This window comes from Castor canadensis, chromosome 11, assembly GCF_047511655.1.
Source record: "Castor canadensis chromosome 11, mCasCan1.hap1v2, whole genome shotgun sequence".
Classification (NCBI taxonomy): domain Eukaryota; kingdom Metazoa; phylum Chordata; class Mammalia; order Rodentia; family Castoridae; genus Castor; species Castor canadensis.
Genome location: NC_133396.1, coordinates 20,276,954 through 20,285,825, shown reverse-complemented (window position 1 = coordinate 20,285,825; position 8,872 = coordinate 20,276,954).

Here is an 8,872-nt window from a genome sequence, read left to right as displayed (position 1 = left end):
CTGGAGCTCAGCCTAGGGCCCCCTCTAGTATGGAGGATCAGTGGGAGGGGGAGCTGTTGCTGGGCAGAGGCACGGAGCCTGATGCGAAGGTGGCTGAAAGTAGCAGGCAGGAGGTGATGAGACAGCTGGGCTCTGCTGACAGGAGTGGTGGTTGGAGAGAGGGCACACAGTGTTCAGAGACCACAAGGAGGTCATTTAACAATGTATCCTCCATGTCCAGGGCCTTGGCAGGGAACACCTGAATTGAGTAATTTGAGGAGAATTTGGTAAAGGGACAATTTATAAAGCTGTGGGCAGGTAGAGTAAACAGCAAGACAGGACAGTGCCCTGGGCTAATTGTAGTGACCTCAAATGCCTGAGGCCTGAGGCTGGAAGGGAGGGAGTGCTTACTGGGCTGCACTGGGGCTGCACTCCTTGAATGAGGCTCTGACTAGGGGACTTGTGACCTTTCTCCTTCTTACTGGTGCTCCCTGTTGGCCAAACCCAGTTAGAAGCCAGAGACTCACTCCTGTTGTCTCCAGCTGCCCAGCACAGAGCAGAGCAGAAAGATCTGGAGAGGCCAAAACAAAAAACCCAGCAAAATTACCCACCCCATCTTTCCAAAAAGAGGACGTGAGGTGGCTTGCAAGAAAGCGTTGCAATCTCATTGGGCATGGTAGTTCACACCTGTAATACTAGTTATTTGGGAGCCTGAGATCGGGAGGGTCATGGTTTTGAGGTCAGCCCAGGGAAATAGTTCATGAGACCCTATCTCCAAAATAACCAGACTAAAATGGACTGGAGGTGTGGCTTGAGCAGTAGAGCAACTGCTTTGCAAGTTTGAATGCCTGAGTTCAAATCCCAGTTCCATCAAAAAAAAAAAAAAGCATTGCAATCTTAAGCCTCATAACAAGCAATGGTTCAAGGGAAAGGAGGAGGCAGCAAGGCATACATGTTAAAGGTTAATCCTAGCTACAACTGAATTTTATATGAAGCTGTGAGCTTCCTGGCAGCCCAGCCAAAAGTGGAAACTTAAGGCAAGTTAATTGCAATGGTGTGAGTTTGCTACTTCAGTTTTCATGCAGGAGCTTTCTGAGTCCTGCAACCCTAGAAAGTCAACTTGCATCTCGTCTGGAAAATTCATTTTCTTGTTCATAAAAGAAGGCTAGAAGCTGGGTGACAGGGACTCACACTTGTAATCCTAGCTACTCTGGAGACAGAGATCAGGAGGATTTCTGTTTGAAGCCAGCCCGGGCAAATAGTTGGAGAGACCCTATCTTGAAACATACCTAACACAAAACAGGGCTGGTGGAGTGGCTCAAGTGGCAGAGCACCTGCCTAGCAAGCATGAGGTCCTGAGTTCAAACTCCAGAACTGCCAAAAAAAAAGGTCAGGACTAGGGATGTAGCTCAGTAGTAGAGTATGTGCTTGTCATGAACAAGGACCTTGTACTGTTGTACTGTGTAGGGATCAAACACAGTCAAGAGGGATGAGGCCTGCCCTGCCCACCAAACATGAGGATGAAATGAAAAAATACCAGAATTACAGGAAGGAAGAGAAAAGGGCAGAACCTGTTTCCCAGAGGCTTTGCTTTTTTGATTCTCAGAGAAGACATCTATGCCAGGGACATATCTGGGCCTTTACTGACACTGTGTCACATGACCAACCTGCAGTGCAAAAGAAGCTAGGACATGAGTATTCTAGCTGTATATTCATCAGAACCCCTGATAAAAATGGGGGTTCTGGCAATAAAGAGTGGGATGCCAGAGGCATTGGATGGATCACCACTCTGGTCTGCCACCACGAGGAGTCTCCCCAGACTTCTGTGGGCAGCTGGTCAGAGAGGCAGCAGAGGGGCTGAGTGATGAGGGGATCACAAGATCAGAGAAGACATCCAGGCTTGGGTCCTGTGGGGGACTTGCTGGAGCGGCCATTGCCAAGGAAAAGGAAGCCTTGTCCTATCTGGAGGGAGCTCTGTCACCTGCCACAGTTAACGTTTCTACATCAGAATCAATACCAGCAGAGACAAGGCAGACTTATCAAAAAGGCAGGTGCCACACTGAATAGAGGACCAGCTAAATAGAGAACCAGTGGCCCCCAGAAATGGTGATGAACCAGGATGAGAGGCAGAATCCAACAAGGCATGCTTCCTTTCTTTCTCTCCTTCTCCCTCCCTCCTTCCCTCCTTTGCTTCCTTTCTTTCTGACAGGCTGGTCTCCTGCCTACTCTGTGTAGGACATGCAAGAAAGATAAAGATCTGAGAAATTCATTTGACCCTCGAGTTCAGTTAGTTACTACTGTGACAGAGTTCTAGTGCGGCCCTAGTGCATTTGGGTTTCCAGAGGAACAGAACTAATAAGAAATCTATGTATGTATCCATCTAGATAAAAATTTATACACCTATGTATAAATGTATGTATATTTGTATATGTAATACACACATATATGTAAGACTTATTAGAAGGAATTGGTTCGTTTTTGTTTTTTTTTTTATTTTTGGCAGTACTGAGGCTTGCATTTAGGGTCTCAGTCTTGCTAGTTAGGTGGTCTACCACTTGAACCACTCTGCCAGCCATTTTTTCTTTTTTTTTCAATTTTAACAAGTTCCTTTATATACATATTTATTTGGTACTGAAAATTAAAATAACATCAGAATTCCTTTTATGGCAACCCGGATATTTGAAAATGAGAAAATATAGTTACCTACCCAAATTATTACACTCTAACCAGACCACGCCATGTTCTCCTCATACCCCTTCAGGTTATATTGTTATATTTCATTTCACAGACTTTAGGCTTCTAAAACAAACACTTGAGACCTATTGGTGCTTCTTGGTTCAAATCAAAATGTAGAACTAAAGTATTTTAAAGTCATTCATATACAAATTACACAATTCCCTTATAAATTAATCATAGAGGGAGTGAAAATAAAAGATAAAAGATAACAAGGTCATATCATATACATCAGTTATTCAAAATTAGTGGTATGTAGCTTTCAATATGCTCATTAAATTACCAGCAGGAAAACTGATAAATTTAGATTTATGCCTAAGTTCAAACTCCCAAGTCCCACCGAGAGAGAGAGAGAAGAGAGAGAGAGAGAGAGAGATTTAAGCCTAAATTGATTCTACTCTGTCATAATCACTCCCTAGTCTAGCATTCTCAGAAGGATCCCAGCTATGGTACAGGCAGTAACTGCAGGTGCATTGGAACTGCACGCTGAATGATTCACTCTGAACTCCTTTAATCCCATCTCTCAGCTTTTCTCTTAGAACCCGGGAGTATCTGTTGCTCAGGAGAGCTCTCATCTTGGCCAGGCGTTCTCTCCTTGCAGATAACAAGGTCGGACTCCTCTCTGCCTATAGGGAGTGTCACCTCTGGTCTCCTGTAGGACCCTTTCCTTTCGCTTCTGTCTGGTACTTGGGCTGGACCTTCTGGGAGAGGGGAAGGGAACCTGGGAGGAGGGTTGAGGGTCAAGTTGTGAAGGTCCCTTATCAAGGTTTCTGGATGAGAGCCTGCTGAATCTCTTGGGGAATTTTTTTCGTAGGCCATCTGAAAAGATTCTGCTGTCAAGGTTGGGGTAAACGTTTGGAAGGGCTCCATTGGTGGTGTGCTGAGGAAAAATTACTCCAGAATAGGTCAGAAAAAAAAAATGTTCTGAAAAAGCCTAAAACTCCGAACTCCAATAAATGGTGGTAAAATAAGGCAACCTAAAAATTTAGGCCTGGTTTCCTTTTAAACTCCCATCCATTTTTTCTAGTGTGTATTTTTGAGATAGGGACTCGTGAACTATTTTCCTGGGCTGGCTTCAAATGGAGATCCTCCTGATCTCTGCCTCCTCAATAGCTAGGATTACAGGCATGAGCTCATTTTATTTTTGAGACAGGATCTTGCCATGTATCCTAGGCTGGTCTCTAACTTGTGATCTTCCTGCCTCAGCCTCCCCAGTGCTGGGATTACAGGGTGCACCATGGTTTGTTTGTTATGAGAAACTGAGATGGAGGCTGAGGAGTCCCTTAATCTGCCATCTGCCAGTGGAGACTGGGAGGCCAGTGATGTAAATCAGTCCAAGTCCCCTCAAGACTGAGAACTGGGAGAGCCAACTGTCCAAATGCCAGTCAGTGGGGCAGGGAAAAGGGCATGTTTCTCCTTCCTCTGCCTTTTGTTCTATTTAGTCCCAACTGGAAGATGCCACCCACACTGAGCAGGATACCACTGCATCTGGATGCAGAATCGCTGATCCAGACATTCGAAGACTAATCTCATTCTTTCTTTCAGATGGGATCTTGGGCTGGGAGATAGTGCAAACAAACATGAGGCCCTGAATTCAAACCCCAGTACCAATGAGAGAGAGAGAAAGAGAGAGAGGAGAGAGAGTGGGGTCTAGCTAAGACTGTGGAGCCCTGTTAGGTGCTAAGTGCTTCATTGCAGAATCTCAGCTAATGAATCACCACAGTCCCCCGCCTGGTATGTGAAATGCAAGCGAATAAATTATACCAGATGAGTTCAGGTCCCTGAGACTCAGAGAGGTTAGAAAATGTGCCTGAGGCAGCACAGTTAGTGAGAGCCAGAGCTGAGGTCTGAATTCCAGGTCTCCTGCCCACTATGCTTGGGACCCAGTGATGCTTCCATTTTCCCATGGATGGCCTGGAGTGCCAGGTGACAGCAGGAGGGAGGGAGTATGGTCTTCCCAAGAGACTGTGCTCTTCCCCTCTAGGTGGGTCCAGAGAAGAGCAGATGGCAACCAGCCAGAACGTGAGAGGATACAGTCCTATCCTGGGATCCTCAGGAGCAGGACCGGGATACAAGAAGTGGGACTGGGGTGAGGTGAGAATTACAAAGAAGATTTTGCCCAAGCAGAAGTCTGGGCAGAATGGCTCAGGTGGTAGAGCACTTTACTTCGAATCCCAGTACTAGGAAAAAAAAAAAAGGAAAAGAACCAAACTAAAGTCTTGAGGAAGACTCTTCTGGAATGAGGGTTGTCTCAAAATTCTCTGTAACAGAGAGCTCCTCTGTAATGGGCTCTCTGCTATATTCAAATGTAAAGGGCCACCTATTGGGAAGATCAAGAGAGAAATTCTGCAGCAACTGGCCAAAAGGCCTGGATGAAGTTACTCATGTTTCCCAGAAGCCACTGGTCCTCAGTCCTCTGGGGACAAGGTATGGCCAGGGGGCATATCTGTGACTAGAGGACCCTAGGGGCTACTCCTCTGCCCGGAATGGCTGGAATGTCTGGAATCCTGCTCAGTGGTCAGTGGTTAATACCTCTTAGGGTTTAGCTCCCACTGTTTCCTGCCCCACTCCCTCCTTGGGCTGCAGGCAAGCACCTAGAGGAGCCTTTCTGGGGGCTGTTATATCTTCCCACCAGTAACAGGTACCACTGGATGTGGAACCTCCCACATGTAGTCTCACTAGCTCTCAAATCAGCCTATGATGTCACCACATTTCACATGGGCAAATCTGGACAGAGTAAAGCTAGAAGGCTGCAAGGCACAGGCTGAGATTCGAAGCCAGATGACCCCTGGTCTTTGCACTGTGCCCAACTTCAGGGAGCAGGAGGATTGGAGGATGGGAAAAGTGTCTGCTCCCAGCACCCCATTTCCTGCTTCCCCAGCCTCACCCTCAGCGCTCTGAAGTCCTGAGATGAATGGAAAAGACCTCCAGGCTCTGCCCGCTTTGTCTTCCCTGCCTCAGCTCTGCCTTATCTCATCTGGGAAGAGGGTATGAGAATTGCTCTCTATCAAGTGGGAGGTGAAGAGCTCGGGGCAGGAATGGACAACATCTCCCATGGCCTTATCAGGCCCTGTGGGCTTCCCTAGTGCCACCATAATAGCCACATGACAGCTAAGGAGTCAGGCACATTTTTGGAGCTCTTCTAAATACAGAGTACTCAGGTGGCATGATCACAAGCAGGTATGGAGCTGTCTCTGCCCTGGTGCACCAGCTTTCAGTCAAGCTAAGACCTTTACACACTGGAAAAGTTACTCAAGAGGTAGCCCAAGGTCTTCCTGCAGTCCAGGGATTGTGACTTAGCTGAAGAAAGCAAAGGATGCTCTGGGCTTCCTGGAGGAGGCATGAGGACAACTGAGTCTTGATGAAGAGCCTGGGGTCAGGGCATTCCAGGGCCTGTCCCCTGGCCTACTCTCCTTATTTGCTAAGTTACTTATCCTGTGTTTATTGAGCACTGGGCTCCAGAATATCAAGACGAAGATACCCAACTCATGGCTGGAATGGAACTCAGTGTTTACAGCCCACGTTAAAGGAATAAACATACAGAAAAGGGGGAAATGGCTTACTTGTAAAAGTGCTGGAGGGTCGGAGTGCAGAAGAGCTTGGCTCAGCAGGTACAGCGCAGCAAGGACTGAGAAGAGACACAGTCTTGGGGCAGGAACCACAACTCTCCCGTACACTGTCGTTGCAGAGGCCAGGCCTAAGCTTCAACCCTTATTTTCTTTTTAGGGGAAAACTCAAACTTTAATCTTCTAAAGACCAGAACCTGTCAGTTTCTGGTGACATCAGATGTTAGTGTTTGCCCATGTGCTGGGCTCTAAGCACTGGGAGCCAGTCTTGGAGGCCGTTCCTGTTGTTTACATGTGTGTGGAGGGTAGGGAAAGAGTAAGCACCCTGGAAAGTGGGACTGAGTCTTGGCCAGGGTGGTCAAGGAAGGTTCCCCAGAGGAGGTGGCCCTGTATTTGGGCTTGATAAAAGGAGAGTAGGCACAGGGTCTGCAAAGCCACAGGGTGTCTGTTCCTCTTTCACCTCGTCACTAGCAGGATTCCTCCAAAGGCAATGGGGTGACTGCCTGCTGGTGAGGTGGGAGACCTGTCCCCAGAAGACCGGTGGGGTCCTCCAAGCTGCCAGGCGGCAAGTAGGTGTTTGCTGGGAGAGGTGAGGTTCTTCCTTGCCTTACAAGGTTAGTGGGAACACTCTGAGTGAACACTAACTCTCAGTCCCCTAGACTGAGAGTCTCCTTCCCCCGGTCTGAGCTGCAGGTGCAGTGATGGGGGCCTCACCTCACTGGAGCTACCTGGGGCTCTGGCTTCCCCAGGGGGAGACACTTCTGTTGCTGAAAGAGGAAGTGGAAGTGGACAAATGAACACTCAGACAAGAATGATCCCAGTGCTACCTGGTGAGGGGATCTCTGGGATCATGCCCCTTTCTATGGGGTATCTGAGTCAGGGCAGGGCAGTTGAGGTGTTGGTTATTTGTTTACTTGTTTACATACTTACTGGGAGGCCCAGAAGTGAGAACTGAGACCATCATTTAGCAGCAATAGAATGACTGACACTCATAAGATGAACAAAATAACACCTAAAGTGTATGTTGGTGTTTACACTAACATGTCAGTAGTGGTTACTCTGGGCAACCACAGAATTACAGGATATTTAGTTTTTTGGCTTATCTATAAGAAATTTTACCTTTTTGTATTAGTAGTCCTTTTTGCATTATTATAGCAAAATGCCTGAGGTTGGTAATGTTATAAAAAAGCAGATTTGCCAGGTGTGGTGGCATAGGCTGGAGGATTTTGAGAGTTCAAGACCAGCCCAGGCAACATAGCAAGACCCTGTCTCAAAAAAAAAAAAAGGTTTACTTAGCTTATAGTTCTGGGATTTCTAAGTCCTGCATCTGGCAGTGGACTTCTCGCTGGCAGAGAGGTCCAAGGTGGTGCAAGGTGTCCCATAGCAAAAGACAGGAAGTGTGCCATGTGTTTCTAGTCGATTTTCTCTCCTTTCTCTGTCTTCTTAAATAGCCACAAGGTTATTAGGGTGAGGGCTGCACCCTAAGAACCTTATCTAACCCAAATTACTTCCAAAGACTTTGTCTTATTATTTACTTATGTATTTTTTGTACTTATTATTATTTTTTCTTTTTGGTGGGGACTGGGGTTTGAACTCAGGGCTTCACACTTACAAAGCAGGCACTCTACCCTTGAGCCACACCTCTAGTTCATCTTGCTCTGGTTATTTTGGAGATGGGGTCTTGCTTGTTGCCCTGGCCAGCCTGGACTTTGATCCTATTTTAGATTTTCCTCTGTAGCTGGGATGACAGGTGCTCACCATCATGCCCCGCTTTTTTTTTTTTTTTTTACCTTGAAATGGGGTTGTCTAACTTTTTTGGCTGGGCTGGCCTGGAACCCTGATCCTCCTGATCTCAGCTTCTCATGTAACTTGATGTGACAGGCACATGCCTCCATACCCAGCTATTGGTTGAGATGGGGTCTTGTGAACTTTCTGCTTAGGCTGTCCTCAAACAGTGATTTTCCCAATCTAAACTGCCTGTATAGCTAGGATTACAGGTATGAGCCAGCAACATCTGGCTTTAGAATGTTTTTAAAATGCCTCAAATTGTAAAGGAAATCCATTTATTGAAATATAGTTATCAAGGTATTTTAAAATTGGTGATATATACTGGGCTCCGGTGGTGGCTCATGCCTGTAATCCCAGATACTTGGGAAGCTGAGATCAGGAGGATCGTAGTTTCAGGCCAGCCTGGGCAAATAGTTCATGAGAGAGCCCATCTCCAAAAATATAACCAGAGCAAAATGGATTGGAGGTAAGGCTCAAGCAGTAGAGTGTCTCTTTTGCAAGAGCAAAGCCCTGAGAAGAAATCCCCAGACCCAGTCAAAAAAATAATTGGTGAGATAGTGACATATGAGTATCTTTGTTAATACATTAAATTATTAAGATCTAGCCATTGGTCCTGTTAATTACTATTATGTAGCAGTCCAAGGACCGTAGGCAGCCCCAGCAAGGTAAAGAGCCTAGGTTCTCTACCCTTTCTCTGGCCTGGGATGAATCGTGGGCAGTGACCAGCACATGTCTCACAGCAACACAAGGCTTTGTCATCCTACCCTCTCCTAGTTCTTGGCCAAAAGACTTGGATTAGTAGCTTG